The 18,111-nt window shown below is 46.7% G+C and overlaps 3 long non-coding RNA genes across 5 annotated transcripts; 1 reads left to right on the forward strand and 2 right to left on the reverse strand.

Moving 5' to 3' along the window:
* The first annotated feature begins 149 nt into the window (after positions 1-149).
* Positions 150-12,574, forward strand: LOC141371581 (uncharacterized). Its single transcript, XR_012376657.1, has 3 exons — positions 150-378; positions 9,971-10,040; positions 12,199-12,574. It is a non-coding gene; the product is annotated as an uncharacterized lncRNA (long non-coding RNA).
* Positions 386-3,166, reverse strand: LOC141371582 (uncharacterized). The gene is made up of 2 exons (XR_012376658.1): positions 1,650-3,166; positions 386-576 (listed from the first exon to the last, which is right to left on the reverse strand). It is a non-coding gene; the product is annotated as an uncharacterized lncRNA (long non-coding RNA).
* On the reverse strand, positions 5,525-18,084 carry LOC112826475 (uncharacterized). Of its 3 annotated transcripts, none has more exons than XR_012376656.1 (5): positions 18,045-18,084; positions 16,261-16,336; positions 14,319-14,476; positions 7,718-7,921; positions 5,525-7,615 (listed from the first exon to the last, which is right to left on the reverse strand). It is a non-coding gene; the product is annotated as an uncharacterized lncRNA (long non-coding RNA). The 3 variants fall into 3 exon arrangements; XR_003208938.2 differs by adding an exon at positions 10,542-10,611 and having other exon boundaries at positions 16,261-18,057; XR_003208936.2 differs by having other exon boundaries at positions 16,261-18,057.
* Between the last annotated feature and the right edge of the window lie 27 nt (positions 18,085-18,111).

Consider the following 18,111-nt stretch of genomic DNA (forward strand, 5'->3'; position numbering starts at 1 on the left):
GACAGGGGTGTCCTCCCTGCAGTAACCCGAGAGACTCAGGAGGAGCCCCCAGGATTGGCCAGCTTTAAAGTAAGGCCCCACGCCACTGGAACTCTGGTTTGAGATTTTCATCATTTATGTTCACTAACTTGTCCACACTGTGGCTCTGAAATATTTTCAGATATTAGCTCATCAGATTTCCTGTCCATCCCCAGGCGGCCCTCCTTACCTGCTCTCCTCCCCCTCTCATCTGAGCCAGCAAGGGTGCTCAGATCTGCATTTGAATCGCTGTTTATTCTGTAGAGACCCAGTTATTTTTACTGTAGCACTTGACAAACACTTCCACAAGAGATCCACTTTGGTTGATTACGGAACTAATCCATACGTCAAGCCACCTGAGTAAGTATTAACATGGGTCTCAAATCATTTATTTATTATTATTATTAACCCGAAGTTAATTTTCAGGAAGGACTAACGCCGGGCTGATCCTAAGTTTTCAGACATGGGCAGTGGGTACGGTGGGGCGTGCTCAGCTTGCCATGTCTTCTTTGTGTTTTTCTCCATTTTCATATCTTCTACAATAAATAAACGTTACTTCTGAAAAGAGAAAAAGTAGATCTAAAGTTAAACTTAATTTGAATCTAGAAAACTGGGGTGGAAGTTTATGGAAGGACCAAAGGAAAAGCTTAAAATTCATCGTGTTTACTTTTATTTTCTTTAAAGATTTTATTTATTTATTTGAGACAGAGAGAGAGAGACAGAGCAGGAGGGGGGGAGGGGCAGAGGGAGAAGCAGACTCCCCGCGGAGCAGGGAGCCTGATGCGGGGCTCGATCCCAGAACCCCGGGATCATGACCTGAGCTGAAGGCGGACACTTCACCGACTGAGCCACCCAGGTGCCCCTCGTAGTGTTTACTTTCAATTGAAATCGTATTTCCTCGCACCATGCCAGGATTTACTGGCTTTGGGGGGAGCGAGGGGGAGTGTGGTTATTGAACGGTGCTCAAATGGCCCAGGTTGCAGCTCTAATAGTCTGAGGTGACGGCATTAGTGACATCATTAGTGGGACTTGGTCCAGCCCTAATATGACAGTTGTGAACAACTACCGTTTGATGAAGGTGAAACTATTGAAAATATGGGTTGAACCATATGAAGTTGCCGGCACCTGAGCTTTGATGACCTAAAAACGGTGATTTCATGTAGTTCAACCGACAACGTGGTGAATTTAACGAGACCAATGTCCTAGACCAATGTCCATTGGGTTGGTTTAAACATATTTTCTCTCAGCTACAGAAATTAAAAGTGCGTAGCCTTAGCCTAGTCTCTCACACGCCAACACCCACCGTAAGTTACAAGGGCCAGTGATCACACCCAGGTGATTTTAGGGGCAGTTTCTTAAAAGTACCAACCCTTTTGTCCCCCGACCAACAAAGTCAGAATCTCGGGGGACTGGGGCTTGGACAGCAGGTCCTTGTTTGTTTGTTTGTTACCAACTTTATTGAGGTATAGTCGACAGACAACAAACTGTCCATTTTTAAAGTGCTCAGCTGGGGAAGTTTGAGAAGTGTGTTCACTTGTGGGACCGTCACCACACTGAAGATAATGAACCTATCACCCCAAAAGTCTGCTTGTGCCCCTTTGTCATCTGTCCCTTCGGCTCCTCCCACTCACCTTGCCCCCAGGGAACCCCTGATCTTCCGTCACTGTACATCTGTGTGCAGTTTCCAAAATGTTCTCAACATAGAATGATGCAGTATGTACGCTGCATTTTGTCTGGCTTCTTTCCTTCACTCGGCGTATGTTCTTCGTGTTGTTGTAGCGATCAATAGTTGGCTTCTTTTTTTGCTATGTAGGACTCCACTGTGTGGGCATACCAGAGTTTATCCACTCATTTGTTGGATATTTGGGTTATTTCCACACTTTTGCTATTAACAAATCAGCTGCCATGACTGTTCATGGACAAGCCTTAGTGCAGACAATGTGCTTTCATTTCTCTTGAGTAAATACCTAGAAATCACGTATCTGGGTCATATGGTAGGATTATGTTTAACTTTTGAAGAAACTGTCAAGCTGCATTCCAAAGTGCGTGTTTCCCCGTATGTTCCCATGAGCAGGGCATGAGATTCTAATTTCTTCCTGTCCGTGCCAACCCTGGGTATGGTGGTCTCCTTACTTTTCGTCCTTCTGATGGGTATGTAGTGGTGTCTCACTCTGGGTTGGATTTGCATTTCTCTAAAGGCTCATGATGTTGAGCAGCTGTCCCAGTCTTTGCCCAGGTGGTAGTATTTTAGAAAAGCACACACCCCATCCCCCAGATGATTCTAATGTGCAGCGATGGTTGACAGCCTCCGAGACTCCTGCAATACTGTGCCGGCCAGCCCCTTGTCACCCTCCTGGGGAGGGTAGTACCCTCCCATACCCAGGTTTAGGGAAAGGATGAATCCTCTTCCAGAATCCTGAGGACCCTTCTTGGGCTAACCTCAGCACGAATCCTTTGAGGGCTCTAAATGTGGATTCCACTGAGATTCCTTTTTTTTTTTTTCAAATAAAAATTGATTGATTTGACAGAGAGAGGTGGCAGGGAGGGGCGGAGGGAGAGGGAGAGAGAGAATCTCAAGCACAGGGCACACCCAGTGCGGAGTCCAACAAGGGGCTCGGTCTCAGGACCCCGAGATTGTGCCCTGAGCCAAAACCAAGAGTCGGACGCTCAACCAACTGAGCCACTCAGGTGCCCCTCCACTGACATTCTTTTAGGGAATCCTGCAGTGAGGGTTCCAACATCACACTTTCCCCCTGATGGGTGTTTGGAGGCTGTGTATGCGGGGTCAGCTCTGGCCTTGAGCTCATGATGAGTGCAGTCATTGCCTAGACCTGTCCACGTAAGAGACACTGACCCCTGAGCGTGTAGAAGCGGAAGGAAGGAGAGGGACAGGGGGTCAGCTTCTCACCCCCGCCCCTCCTGAAGCAAGGAACTGGGCGTGGAGTTAAGCTGCCCGTCAGGGGTTAAATTATTCCCTAAAAAAGATATGTTGAAGTCCTAGCCCCCAGTACCTCAGAATCTGGTACCATTCAGGCATGATGCCTTCTCTTCTATGTATTTATTTGTTCCTTTATTTCTGAAACTGGCTTAAATACGCGGTATGGTCTCAAACATCCAACCATTATTTAAACACGACAAAGCAAAAATAGAAAACACTTTATATACCTTTTAAAGATTTTATTTATTTATTTGAGAGAGAGAATGAAAGAGCGAGAACTCAGCAGGGGGAGCAGCAGAGAGAATGGGAGACAGAGAGCACGAGAGGGAAGAGGGGCAGAGGGAGAAGCAGACGCCCCGCGGAGCAGGGAGCCCGACCGGGCTCGATCCCAGGACCCGGAGATCATGACCTGAGCCGAAGGCAGACGCTTAACTGACTGAGGCACCCAGGCGCCCCTAAAGAACACTTTAGATCGCATTATCCAGAAATAAACCAGTGTTAGTGTACTAGAAAGATCTTTCCAGATATCTCCTGACTGCACGCAAACACGTTTACAGGAAGTCTTAGAGATGGTGCCACCATAAGTGGTGTTACGGTGTGAGTGTAAGGTAACGGGCCCTTCACACGCCGGTCACATTGTTGGGGATCTCCACCCTTACAGACATTGTTAGGATGAACCTCCTACTGCATATCTCTTTTTGATTCTGTGGGAATAAGCCCTCGTGGTAAATTCCCAGAAGTGGGATTGCCTAACCCCTGCCCCATTTTCACTGTTTTCTGTAAAATTGCAAAAACAGCACATGCTTGTTGTTCTTTTTTTAAATCAAATATTGCATAAGAATGCAAAGTAAAAATGAAACCCGTTCCATGCTCCTCCTAGGGATGATGACCGTCAACAGTGGAGAGGAGTTTTAATGAAGCAAGTTTGGGTTTAAATCTTTGGTCTCTCTCTTAATAAATATGTGACCATGGGAAGGCTCTTAGTTTGTTTAATGCTTAATTTCCTCATCTGAAAATGAAGTTAGTGTCTGCTGTCCCCTTCTCATGGGGTTTAGGACACTTAAATAACATATATGTGAAATGGAAGATTCACAAAAATGTATGTGCACCCAGGTCACAACGGACGTCGATGACTGTCCAAAATCTGGAATCATTCACACCACACCTTCCAGATAGAAGACCATTGGGTTGAGGCGCCTGGGTGGCTCAGTCATGAAGCGTCTGCCTTCGGCTTAGATCCCAGGGTCCTGGGATCGAGCCCCGCATCAGGCTCCCTGCTCGGCGGGAAGCCTGCTTCTCCCTCTCCCCCTGCTTGTGTTCCCTCTCTCGCTGTCTCTCTCTGTCAAATAAATAAATAAATAAATCTCTAAAAAAAAAAAAGAAGACCATTGGGTTGAAAATAAACGACAAAAGGAGGTTAGAGAACCTAAGCGTTTGTCCGCGTGTACTGAGTTACTCTGGGATTGAGGAGGAAGGTTGGTGGAAGCAGGGAGACCAGCTACACAGAACCGAACGTCAGTGAGTGGTCAGCATGCTCCACTTGTGAGATGCCCCAGAGGCCAGACCCGCAGGGAAACTCACCTTCCAAGGCCTCGATTTAATAGGAAGAAATACTAAAAAAAACTAACTTAAGAGTTTATTTTTAGGGGCGCCCAACTGGCTCCGTTGGTAGAGCATGCAACTCTTGATCTCGGGGTCGTGAGTCCCAACCCCACGCTGGGTGTAGTGTTTACTAAAAAAAAAATAATAATCAATCAATCCCTGCTTTCAGTACAACCAGGATATTGACATTGATATAATCCAACGATCTCAAAAAAAAAGTTTAATTTTAAAAATGGAAAAAGGAACAACAAAGTAAATTTAAATAAAGCACAAGGAAATATAAAAACAAAAGTTGATAAAAAATACAATCAAAGAAACAACAGAAAAGATGAACAAAATCAAAACATAGTTTAAAAAAGATTATTAATAGATCAAACTCTAACATGACTAAAAATGAATTGCAAAGAGGTATAGGAAGAAAGGTGGTAAAGCTGCAGATAATTTTTTTTATTTGTTTATTTGAAAGTGAGAGAGAAAGCATGAGCAGGGGAGGGGCAGAGGGAGAGGGAGAAGCAGGCTTCCCGCGGAGCAGGGAGCCCGATGCAGGGCTCGATCCCAGGATCCTGAGATCATGACCTGAGCCGAAGGCAGACGCTTCATGACTGAGCCACCCAGGCGCTCCTGAACATATGATTTGCTATAAAAATTGCAAAAATTGAGTGAAGAAAAGGTGGAAACTAAATAAACTATTAACCATTGAAGAAATTGAATCCGTTGTCAAAAGCTTCTGCTCATCGGATGATACCAGGCACGGCCTGGGAAGGCAGATGATAACCCTATTTCTTTCCTTTTTTTTTTTTTTAAAGATTTTTTTTTTAAAGATTTTATTTTTTTATTTGAGAGAGAGAGAATGCATGAGAGAGAGAGAGAGAGAGAGAGAGAGGCAGAGGGAGAAGCAGGCTCCCGCTGAGCAGGGAGCCCGATGCGGAACTCGATCCCAGGACCCTGGGACCATGACCTGAGCCGAAGGCAGACGCTTAACCATCTGAGCCACCCAGGCACCGGATAACCCTATTTCATACAGACTATACCAAAAAGTAGAAAAATAGGGGACATCAGTTTGTGAGATCAGTATAACGTTGCATAAAATGCAGACTACAGAAGTGCAAGAAATGTACATGACTCACCAATATCACCCATAAATAAACCTTGTAAATAAAAGATTGCAAAGGACATTCAATGTGTATAGAAATAGTGATGCACCGGGCACCTGGGTGGCTCAGATGGTTGGGCATCTGCCTCAGCTCAGGTCATGGTCCCAGGGTCCTGGGATCCAGCCCCACATCGGGCTCCCGGCTCAGCGGGGAGCCTGCTTCTCCCTCTCCCTCTGCCTCTCTCCCTGCTCATGCTCTCTCTCTCTCTCTCTCTCTCTCTCTGTATCTCTGTGTCTCAAATGAATAAATAAAAATCTTAAAAAAAAAAAATAGTGATGCACCATGACAACATAGTTCAGTCCCAGAATCACCACAAGGTTGTAAATCAGAAGATGTATTATTTACTCCCCAGTGTTAACAGATTAAAGGAAAACAAGGAGGATAATTTTAACAGATACAGAAAAATTAATAAAAATCAATAATTATTCGTGATTTAAAAAAAATCTTAACGTGAAATAAGGGGATTTTCCTTATCTTAATAAAAGGGTGTTGATCGGAAACAAACATCATACTTCCTGTTTTAACTTTAAAAGCATTTCCATGAATCGGGGCACCTGGGTGGCTCCGTCGTTAAGTGTCTGCCTTCCACTTGGGTCGTGGTCCCGGGGTCCTGGGATCGAGCCCCGCATCGGGCTCCCTGCTCCGCGGGAAGCCTGCGTCTCCCTCTCCCACTCCCCCTGCTGGTGTTCCCTCTCTTGCTGTGTCTCTCTGTCAAATAAATAAATAATCTTTAAAAAAATTCTTAAAAAAATAAAATAAAAGCATTTCCATGAAGGTGAAAGATAATATAAGGGCACTTTACTCCCCATGATTCATCAGTGAATAGGGCGTCCTGGCCAGCACAGCAGGAAGGAAGGAGAAATAGAAACTGGAAAGGAAAACAAAGCTGTCATTCTCTGCGGATGATAAAATTTCGTATGTACCAAATCTGAGAACGTTTACAGAGAAATAATAGGTTTTTGGGAATAATATTAACACTGCAAAAAAATCAGCAGCATGCTGTCATCAGCAATAAATAGTTATAAAATGGAACAGAGAAATGATGCCAGCATTCATAAACCCGACGTGGGGGAGAGAGGCGTTAGAGTCTGCTAGTGAGGCGAGGATCTCATTGGGTCTGTTGGCGGCTTGCCCTCGCCCCGCCACACTCACACTGGGGGCACGGGGTCACACGGGGTGAGCACTGGCTGGCGGGGTGCTCAGAAAACGCACAGAACACGTTCCCTAAGGATCCCACCGGCTGACTCCTTGAAAGGAACCGCAGAGCACATTCTGGTGAGGCGGACAAAAATGGAGTCATACCCCCATAGGAGGTCACTATGATGCAATTCGTGAAGTTAAGATGAGGTCATCCTGGTGTAGAGCAGGCCCCTAACCAATGTGACTGGTGTCCTTAGAAAAACAGGTCATGATAGGGCGCCTGGGTGGCTCAGTTGTTCAACGTCTGCCTTCAGCTCAGGTCACGGTCCCAGGGTCCTGGGATCCAGCCCGGCATTGTCGTCGGGCCCCCTGCTCGGCGGGAAGCCTGCTTCTCCCTCTCCCTCTGCCTGAGGCTCCCCCCGCCTGTGCTCCCTCTTGCTCTCTCCCGCACTCTCTCTCTCTGTCAAAAAAAAAAAAAAAAAAAAAAAAAAAGAAAAGAAAGGAACGTTTAAGATGAACACGTCATGTGAAGACGCAGACTCGCCAGGGGGACGCGTGTGACACGTGTGCAGCTGTCAGCCAAGGGTCGCCAGGGGTCGCCACAGAAGGTGGAAGAGGCAAGGAAGGATGTCCCCACAGCTTTCAGAGAGAGCAGGGTCTGCAGACGCCTTGATTTCGGCCTCTGGCCTCCAGATGGGAGAACGGTGAGACCCAGGTCTCTGTTGCTCTAAGCCGCCGCTTCGTGGTGGTTGTTACCACAGCCCTGGGGAAACGCACACACACGGGGATGACAATATCTACCCAGAAAAATCACTGTGGCAGAAGATGGCAGGGTCCCCAAATCCAACCCCAGAAGGTTCCATACCGTAGATTTCACTTCAGTAACGTGCTTGAAGAGATGCGATGCTAACAACGGAGGACAGCTCAGTGGCCGCCGGGGTTCGGGAGGTTGGGAGGGAAGCAGGTGGGGTGTCTGTACAGGGCAATGATGGGAATATCCTAAGTTCGACTGTATCAGCGTCACTATCCTGGTCGTGGTGTTGCGCTGTGGTCTCGTAACATGTCACCACTGGGGGAATTGGACAGAGTATATGGGATTTCTCTCTATTATTCCTTCTAATCACATGTGAATCCACAGCCATCTCAAAATAAAAACTTTAAAAAAAAACCGTTGTGAGGAGGGGAGCAAACAGGACATGCACAGCCCTCAGTACAATGCCGAGAGTGTGGCGGGGAGCTCCGGTGTGGTAGCTCAAAGAGCCTGGGGCCAGCCTGGCCACAGCTCACCCCGCCGGGCCGTCCGCTGTTGGCTCGTGCAGCTCTGTGAAGACCTGGGTTCTCTCCATCTCCCGACCCTGCCCTGCTCAATACATAGGCTCTGTGCCAGCGAGATGGCCTCAGGCTCCCAAGGCTTCTCCAGCTCTAGGGATCGTGTACAGGCTGGCCTCCACCTGCTGGCATCTCTCAGAGAGCAAAGACCCCATTCCCAGAAGCCTCCCTCACAGCTGAGAGGCCAGGATTACATCGCTTATGCAATCGTCAAGCGAAATGGAATGAACCATCCTGCCTTGGTCAGATCAGTCTGGGTTAACCTCCAGACCTGGGGCAAGAGCCAACCTTCCCAACTCGAGGGCAGGATCCCCATCTACGCCAATCTGAGAGCAGGAGGTGGTTCTTGGGCGGCATCCCAGCACTGCCTTTCTCCCGCTCTGCCCAGCGCAGAGCAGCCGGCCAGCAGGGCCCTGCCTGTGATGTGTGGGCCGGCAGGTCTGCTCAGGCTCCTATCCCTGCACACCGCAGGTGCCCTGTGCGTAGAAACTATACATACTCGTGGAAATTAGTTAAGTAGCCCTTGCCACATTCATTCTGCCTCCTGAACATCTACTTAAATCTACACCTGTAACTGTATCATGATGGCCCAGGTTAAAAACTCAATCAGACCCAAGCCTATGACCCACCTACAATGTCTCTTAGTTTCTGCAGAAGCAAGCTACAAATCCTTCTTGCTCTATGCGCTTCTACATTGGATTTGTTCCTTTGGCCTTTTGACTTGAAGGCACCTCATGTTGTCATACTCTGTGCTTTTCTCTAAAGTATTTGATGTGGGAAACAAAGGCAAAAGAAAAAATTAAATTTCCTTACTACTTACACCCCATTGACAGGTCCTTGAAACAGGCAGACAGACCTTCCTCTAGGGGCTCAGCTGCCTCGATGTCCACACTTTGCAAAGGGCCAAAGGTAATCTTAGCCGAACTCCCCAGGATCCTGTGAGTCTACTATAAACATATAGAGATTCCTTTGGAAACTTCCTTTATCTCTACCCCTCCCCCTGCCCGAGATATGTCAGCAACCATCCTCCAAGCATATGGCCCACCGCTAACATCTGAAGGCGCTCATGACTGAGGGTTTGCTAGCCAGTACTAAATAGCCTTTTCCTAAAAATAGCTAGCCCCCTCAGGGTCCTGGAAAGGTCCTGGAAACCTTGTTTCCAAAATACCTTGGAGGCTTGTTCTATCCCTAACCTGTCCCAACTTGAAAGCATATCATTAGTCACCCCTCACAGCCCCAGAGCAGCTCCTTCTGCCCACGGGTCCTGTCTGCATGCTTTAATAAAACCGCCTTTCTGCACCAAAGATGTCTCAAGAATTCTTTTTTTTTAAGATTTTATTTATTTATTTGAGAGAGAGAGAATGAGAGATAGCACGAGAGGGAAGAGGGTCAGAGGGAGAAGCAGACTCCCCGCCGAGCAGGGAGCCCGATGTGGGACTCGATCCCGAGACTCCAGGATCATGACCTGAGCCGAAGGCAGTCGCCCAACCAACTGAGCCACCCAGGCGCCCCAAGAATTCTTTTTTTTTTTTAAGATTTTATTTATTTATTTGACAGAGACACAGTGGGAGAGGGAGCACAAGCAGGGGGAGTGGGAGAGGGAGAAGGAGCCCCCCCTCCCCCGCGGAGCAGGGAGCCCGATGCAGGGCTCGATCCCAGGACCCCGGGATCATGACCTGAGCTGGAGGCAGACGCTTAACGACGGAGCCACCCAGGCGCCCCTCATTGGTGATTTAAGCCCACATGAATCGTTGCATCTTATGATTCATGTTCTCTAATTGTTCACTAGCTACCCTGCAGGGAGGACAAGCAATCTCTGGTGCTCCAATTTCTACTGAGTGATGCATGTGGCCCATCAAGTAAGTCAATGGTTTTCCTCCACAGACTTGGCATCACTTTTTTTCTCCCCAAGTGAAGTTGTTGACTAAGTCAAATATTGGTTTGAATTTGATAGTACTATACCTCCTAAGCAGAATCCAGCCCAGCTTCTCCGTCTCTTTTTGTTTTTACTTGCCCCTGAATCAACTGTGAGAAATGATTCTGACCTGGAAAATGGTAAAGTTCACAAACCAAACAGAGGTTCAGAGCCTCTCCTTAAGATTCTTCTTTAGATGGGGCACCTGGGTGGTTCAGTCAGTTAAGCCTCCAACTCTTGGTTTTGGCTTTGGTCATGATCTCAGGGTCGTGAGATCGAGCCCCACGTCGGGCTCCAAGCTTAGTTCAGAGTCTGCTTGTCCCTCTCCCTCCGCTCCTCCCCCCCCCCCCCCCTCCCTTAAATAAAAAAAAAAATAAATAAATAAATAAATAAATAAAGATTCTTCATTAGATTTCCACGTTTCCTGGACTGGACGTAAGCTCACCTGCCATTTTGCCCACATCTGCCTCAGACCCACGCGTATCTCCCGAGTTCTGTCTTCCTGGCTCTCTTTACTGTAACACAGAATGTAAATGGGAATGCTAGACATCAGCTCCTAGCCAGGCCTAGGGACATCACCCCTGCCAGGAAGAAAAGATTTAGCAGAAATAACGGTGTATCAGGAATCCAGAATGGTTTATGTTCCTCTCACTACCAGGACAGAGGCTGTAACTGTCTCCTGGGTTCATGTTCTGCTTGAATAAAGTTTGAAGCAGCACACTTAAATACGGGACTATGTGGTAACAGTAGTTAGTTCTGGGCTAATGTGCAGCCTTTACAGAGCGGATTGTAGTCTGAAGATGCTCGCATGGAGGACATTTCAAAACTGTCATCCTGGAGACAGTAGAGGGCACCCCATCCCAGAATGAAGTGTGGCCTGCAGTTACTGGGGACAGGGTGCTAAACAGGGGCAATGTGAACTCCTCTGGCCTCAAGCTAACCTGGTATTTTCCATCTGTTTATGGTTTCAGTATCCCAGAGCTCTGCCATCCCGTATGGTAGCAGCTAGCCACAGATGCCTGTTTGAGTTGGTTAACATATATTATTATTTTTTTAAATTTATTTATTTGAGAAAGAGAGACAGAGATAGCAAGAAAGGGCACGAGCGGGGGCGGGGGAGTGGCAGAGGGAGAAGCAGACTCCCTGCTCCGCGGGAAGCCTGCTTCTCCCTCTCCCACTCCCCCCGACAACTCGTGCTCTCTCTTGCTATCTCTGTCTCTTTTTCAAATAAATAAATAAAACCTTAAAAAAAAAACACATTTAAAGTTTAGCCCCTCACTTGCACCAGCCACGTTTTGTGTCCGCAATAGTCACACGTGGCTAGTGGTTACCATGTTGGATGGCACAGATATGGAGCATTTCTACCATTATAGAAAGTTCTCGTAGACAGTGCTGCTAAAATCCCAGTTCCCATACATGTGACAGTTGAATATGTAATCAGAATATGCCACCCCATCCCCAGGGGCGCCTGGGTGGTGCAGTGGGTTAAGCGTCTGACTCTTGGTTTCAGCTCAGGTCATGATCTCAGGGTCCTGGGATCAAGCCCTGCGTCGGGTTCTGTGCTCAGCTCCGAGTCTGTTTTCGATTCTTTCTCCCTCTCTCTCTGCCCCTCCTGCTTGTGTTCGCTCACTCTCCCTCTAAAATAAATAAATCTTAAAAAAAAAAAAAGAGGAATATGCCACCCCCAAATACACTACTTTGGCGTCAAGATTATTCTGAGCTGAAGACAATCAGGAAGCAGCAGACACAGGGGAAGCTCTCTGCTGTCTCCCTCACCTACGAGCAGGGAGTGAGTCTGCCTTGGGAAGGGGTGCCCCTCTGTGGAACCAGGAAGGGAAGGACGACCTTTATCACCAGAGACAGAGATGCTGCCAGGACCCCTCTATGTAAACAGCCTCAGTGAACATCCCTCGGCTTCCATTAGTCTCCCCTGTATCTGCCTCTGGACGCCCAAATCCCATTTCCTTGGTCTGGTCACTTCTCCACAACTTACTGCCTTTTGTTATAATGGCATATACACCCCCACCCCCTAACTGGACCACTTCCCTGCCTCTTTATTTCTTTTTCTTTTTTTTTTAAGATTTTATTTATTTATTTCACAGAGAGACACAGCGAGAACAGGAACAGAAGCAGGGGAAGTGGGAGAGGGAGAAGCAGGCTTCCCGCGGAGCAGGGAGCCCGATGCGGGGCTCGACCCCAGGACCTGGGATCATGACCTGAGCCGAAGGCAGATGCTTAACAACTGAGCCACCCAGGCGCCCCTGGGTCTTCATTTCTTTTCTGGGAAGGCCTCCACTCATGGGAAAAAATTAAAATACCAAGAAGTGAAATGTGTCTACCTTTTCTCGTGTTCGTACGTCTTTTGTCAGTCTGATTATAGACCCCGACTCTGAGAGGGCAGAGGAAGATTGTTTCCCCCCCCCTTACACAATCCACCAAGAATAACAGAAACAAACTGGTCTGGCAGAGAGGCTGAGCTCTGAGGCTGATGAGCCTGCGTGGCTTGGGCACAGAGGATAGTCAGCTGGCCTCCAATCGGGTAACTCCACCTGGCCACCCTTCCAGTGGATTTCTCTAATTTTATTCTGGAGAAAAACTTCAACTAAAGAAAGAGGATGGTATTTTTTCAATTAAAAAATAGGGGAGATTTTGGTCTGAATATCATTTGGGACTTGCTCTACATAAATTCTTGATTACTTTCAACCCCCAAGCACATTACTGCTCCTCTTACAGGATTTTAAAACAGTCTTTTAAAAGTAACACGAAATAAAAGATAAAATGTAAGCAAGTGTATTACTAGGTCAAATACATATGTTTCTATTGCTGACAGAAACATTAACGGTTATCTCATCTAATTTCATCTTTTGGTGATAAAATCTCTGTGACCCGAAATGTTTAGGCGTCTCTCCCAAATGCTCAAGGTTATCGCTGAGGATTAGAACTCTTATATCCAGACTCAATGTAGTGTTTTTTTCCTTTATGTTATGATTATACAAAACTTTTTAATTTAATTTATTTGAGAGAGAGAGAGAGAGAAAGCACAGAGGGAGAGGGAGAAGCAGACTTCCCGCTGAGCAGGGAGCCCGACGCGGGGCTCGATCCCGGGACCCCGAGATCATGACCTGAGCTGAAGCCAGATGCTTAACCAACTGAGCCACCCAGGAGCCCCATATATAAAACATTTTTATTAAAAATGTGGGCATTCTAAAGTCTTTCACTGAGATTAGCACTACTGAAAGAGCCAATCACTTCCCTTATTGGTGGTTGATCCGTAACATAGAAGTGCTCTCACAGGGACACAGCTAGACGTTTTACTTCCTCTCAGCCTCACCTCCTGAACCGGGATCAGGAAGGTGGGTTTCGTGATCTCAGATTCAGTGCAGTGTGCCTTCCTTTGTTAAATGCAGGGAGAAAGGATGGAGAACTACTCCCTTGAGTTTTATGTAAGAGAAAGTGAAAAAGATTACCCAACACACTGCCATCTGCAAATGTGACAAATACGAGAAGTGCTTTAATCACTTGAGATTTTGATAAGGATTTTGTTCACCAGCCTCATCAAACTGACCTAGGAGAAGAGATTGTGGTGAAATCATGGGGTGAAGTTCAACATTCACCAGCGGCCTCTCTGGGGTCACCACGGCAACCCTCCCGCTGATGAGGCGCTGGGACTAAGAGGGTTCTCAGCCGGCGGCCGTGGCCAAGCAGATCAATAGCAGCATCAACATTTCAAGTGCTTATTTTATTTGTGTTTTTAAGAAAGATGCTGAATCATAGCAATCACTTAAAACAGATAACTTAATTTTTATGGAAACAATAGGTGCCTTTATGCTTCTGCATTTCAGATAAGCCCCCAGAGAGACCAAATCTACCTGAGCCTGACTGGTTTTTCCTTAAGTCTGAAATTAAAGATTTGCTGATCCTGGAAAAAATTTTATTTTTCCTTCTGGCCATATCCCTTAATCACATTCCTCTTCATTGCAAAGCTAAAAATAATAGGTAAGATGTCACAAGAGATAGTTCTCAAACGGAAGGACGTTCTCCCAGGTACCAATGGGTGTGCGAAGCAGCAGCTCCCACTGAGGTAATTAAATTAATAGGAATGCAAATCCCTTGTCAGTGTTACATCAATTCTGGTCTCTTCCTGCTTACTAAAAAAGTACAGATTATTTCAGCTTCAATGATTTTTCCGATTTTGTGGGTGAATATTAAAAGACATACTTACAGGGCTCCTGTAATATTATCCAATGTGCTATTTCACCTTTGGAAGAGGAAAAGATCTGGTCCCGATTGTTCTTAGATCTCTTTCTCAGCCTGGCCGATGAGGACAGCAGCCTGCAGACCAGGAGCCGGGGGAAGACAGTTGGAAGGTGAAGGTCACCCCTGGAGGTTGCCAGAGAGATGGGTCCAATGTGTTCCAGTTCAGAGGTGAGGTTTGCAAATGAAGTGGGTGCCTGCATTTCAGACCGCTTACCTTCCCGTCCCTGTGGCGTTTGGCCTGGGAAGGCCAATCAGAACAATGCAGTGACACAGGCCAGTGTCCAGTGAGCCCTCACTCTCTTACTTACTTCCTGGCCAGGGCAGTGCCAACACCACAGTGCCGCAGCTGAATAGGGAAGGTCCCCGTTAACTGATCTGCACGCCTTTTCTAAGTTTGCACAGATCTCCCCTCCCCGGCCCCTGCCCGCACAAGAGAAGGAACTGCCTTCCTGCACTCTGTGGGAAGGATTGTACCCTGAGGATTAGAGATGGCTCTGAGGCTGGGGTCCCTAGATGAGCCATCAAAATGTAAATATTTAAGGGGCGCCTGGGTGGCTCAGTCGTTAAGCATCTGCCTTCGGCTCAGGTCATGGTCCCAGGGTCCTGGGATCGAGCCCCGCATCGAGCCCCGCATCGGGCTCCTTTGCTCCATGGGAAGCCTGCTTCTCCCTCTCCCACTCCCCCTGCTTGTGTTCCTGCTCTCACTATCTCTCTGTCAAATAAATAAAATCCTTAAAAAAAATGTAAATATTTAAATATGTTTGCATTTAAAGTATAAAAAAGGGTAACATAAGAAATAAGATGTAAATAAAATAAATGAATGAAATAAAATAAGAATTCATGAATTCATATTGGTAACAATGTGGTGGTTAATAAATAAAATTTAAAATTCTGAATAAAATAAATAAAATAAAAATTCATAGATTTTTGTTGAGTAAAATAAAAATTCAGGAGTTCATACTGGTAATAAATAATTTGGTGGTTACCCAGAAATTTAATGAAGTTAATATCACCAAAAATTGGGCAAACTGACACTGCTTATACAGAAGATCCCAAGTAACCTCAAAGTATCTGCTAGAACTAATAATTAGTGAATTCGGCATGGTCAAGGGATACAACGTCAATATATGCAAATCAATAGTATTTCCATATCTGAGCAATGAACAATTAAAAATTAAAATTAAGAAAATAACATTTATAATGGAAACAAAAGCCTGAATTGGGTGTCTTGATAGGTGTGTTCTAAATCACTAATGTGGTGGTGATTAATGTAGGAAATGTTGGGGTCCAGGAGCAAACAGTCAATTCTTGAGACATCTTCGGTGCAGAAAGGCAGTTTTGTTTTTTTTTTAAAGATTTCATTTATTTGACAGACAGAGACATAGCGAGAGAGGGAACACAAGCAGGGGGAGTGCGAGAGGGAGAAGCAGGCTTCCCGCGGAGCAGGGAGCCCGATGCGGGGCTCGATTCCAGGACCCTGGGACCATGACCTGAGCCGAAGGCAGACGCTTAACGACGGAGCCACCCAGGTGCCCCAGAAAGGCAGTTTTATTAAAGCATGCGGACAGGACTCGTGGGCAGAAAGAGCTGCTCTGGGGCTGTGAGGGGTGACTGATGATATACTTTCAAGTTGGGAAGGGGTTAGGGATAGAACAAGCCTCCAAGGTATTTTGGAAACAAGGTTTCCAGGACCCTGAGGGGGCTAGCTATTGTTAGGAAAAGGCTATTTAATACTGTTTAGTAAACCCGCAGTCTTGAGACTCTTCAGATGTATATCAGGGGCCACATGCTTGGAGGATGATTACTAACCTGTATCTTGGGAGGTAGAGATAAAGAAAGTTTCCAAAGGAATCTCTATTATGTTTAAAGTAGACTCACAGGATCCTGTGGAGTTCGGCTAAGATTACCTTTGGCCCTTAGCAAAGTGTCGACATCGAGGCAGCTGAGCTCCTAGAGGAAGGTCCTTCTGCCTGTTTCGAGGACCTGTCAATGGGGTGTAAGTAGTAAGGAAATTTAATTTTTTCTTTTGCCTTTGTTTCCCACATCAGTGATTACATGATTATATACATTTGTTCAAACTCATGGAAGTGTACACCTACAATGAGTGAAGTTTATTGTTATGTAAATTATGCCCCAATAAAGAGAAAGAGAGAGCACCTCCTGTGTGCCATGTTCTATGCCCTGAGCATATAGTACAGAACAAAGTAAAGGTTTTCCATTGGAGTTAACTTCTATAGACATGGTGATGGTGATGTAGATGACAGTGAATGGATAAATGAGCGAATATGTCAAGTAGTGAGAAGTACTAAGGAGAATAATAATACAGGAAACAGGAAAAAAGGGGTATGGATTTTACATAGAATGGTCAGGAATGGCTTGGCACTGATAAAATGCTGCATGCACATGCCATGTCAATATCAGGAGAAAGAGCAGGCCAGCAGAAGGGAGAGCAGGAACATGCTGGGCAAGGTAGACCAAGGGCAAAGAAGTTGGTGTAGCCAGGAGAGGGAGCAAGGAGGGCAGCGGCAGGGGATTGAGGTGCATGGATCACATAGGGGCTAGAACGCCTTGGAAGAAAGGAACTTTGGATTTTACTCCAACATGGGAAATCATTGGAGGAGTGATGAGGGAACAGAAGGCAAGCTGAGCACAAAGCACAAGCTGACAACCCACAACCTGCCCCGCCCCCAGGTGGAATATGTATGATTCCTCAGGCACTCCTGGCTGCCCTAAAGCTGAGGGAAGGAAAAACAAATGGTTAACTTATAGAGATTAGAGTCCTGCAAGACAGGACTCTCCCTCAGTTTATGAATGTCTTAGTGACTCACAAGAAAGAAGCATTCTTGGGGCGCCTGGGTGGCTCAGTCGGTGAAGCGTCTGCCTTTGGCTCAGGTCATGATCCCAAGGTCCTGGGTTGGAGCTCCGGGTCAGGCGCCTGCTCAGTGGGGAGCCTGCTTCTCCCTCTCCCTCTGCCGCTTCCCTTGCTTGTGCGCTCTCTCTGTCAAATAAATAAAATCTTACCAAAAAAAAGGCATTCTTTTTTTTTTTTTAAGATTCTGTTCATTTACTTGAGAGAGAGATAGAGCACAAGCAGGGGGCGAGGGAGAAGCAGGCTCCCTGCTGAGCAGAGTGCCGGATGCGGCCCGATGCCAGGACCAGGAAATCCTGACCCGAGCCAAAGGCAGATGCCCCCCGCCCCGCCAAGAATATTCTTTTTTCTAATATTTTATTTATTTATTTATTTGAGAGAGAGAATGAGATAGAGACAGTACATGAGGGGGGGGGGTCAGAGGGAGAAGCAGACTCCCCGCCGAGCAGGGAGCCCGATGCAGGACTCGATCCCGGGACTCCAGGATCCTGACCCGAGCCGAAGGCAGTCGCCCAACCAACTGAGCCCCCCAGGCGCCCCCGCCAAGAGTATTCTTAACAATACCTTAACTTCTGGAAGAAAGCTCCCAACTGTCTTAATGTTAATGCCTTGCTAGTGGGGGGGGGGGGGAACAACCTTAACTTGACAATGGCAAGGTCTCCAGCATCTTGTAGGTCCTTTTTAGCGTATGAAAGTTCTTTTGAAAACCTCCCATTTCCTGACCTCCCCCAACTCCCAAGTATAAAATGAGTCACCCCTCACAACCCGGTGTAGCAGCTTTTTCTGCACTCGGTCCTGTCCCCATGCTTTTAGTAAAATCACCTTTTTGCACCAAAGACGTCTCAAGAATCCTTTCTTGGTGGTTGGCTGGGGACCTTGCCCTACCAAA

The sequence above is a fragment of the Callorhinus ursinus genome, unplaced genomic scaffold (genome assembly GCF_003265705.2).
Source record: "Callorhinus ursinus isolate GAN/ISIS: 27379988/994484 unplaced genomic scaffold, GSC_fseal_2.0 scaffold79, whole genome shotgun sequence".
NCBI classification, from domain to species: domain Eukaryota; kingdom Metazoa; phylum Chordata; class Mammalia; order Carnivora; family Otariidae; genus Callorhinus; species Callorhinus ursinus.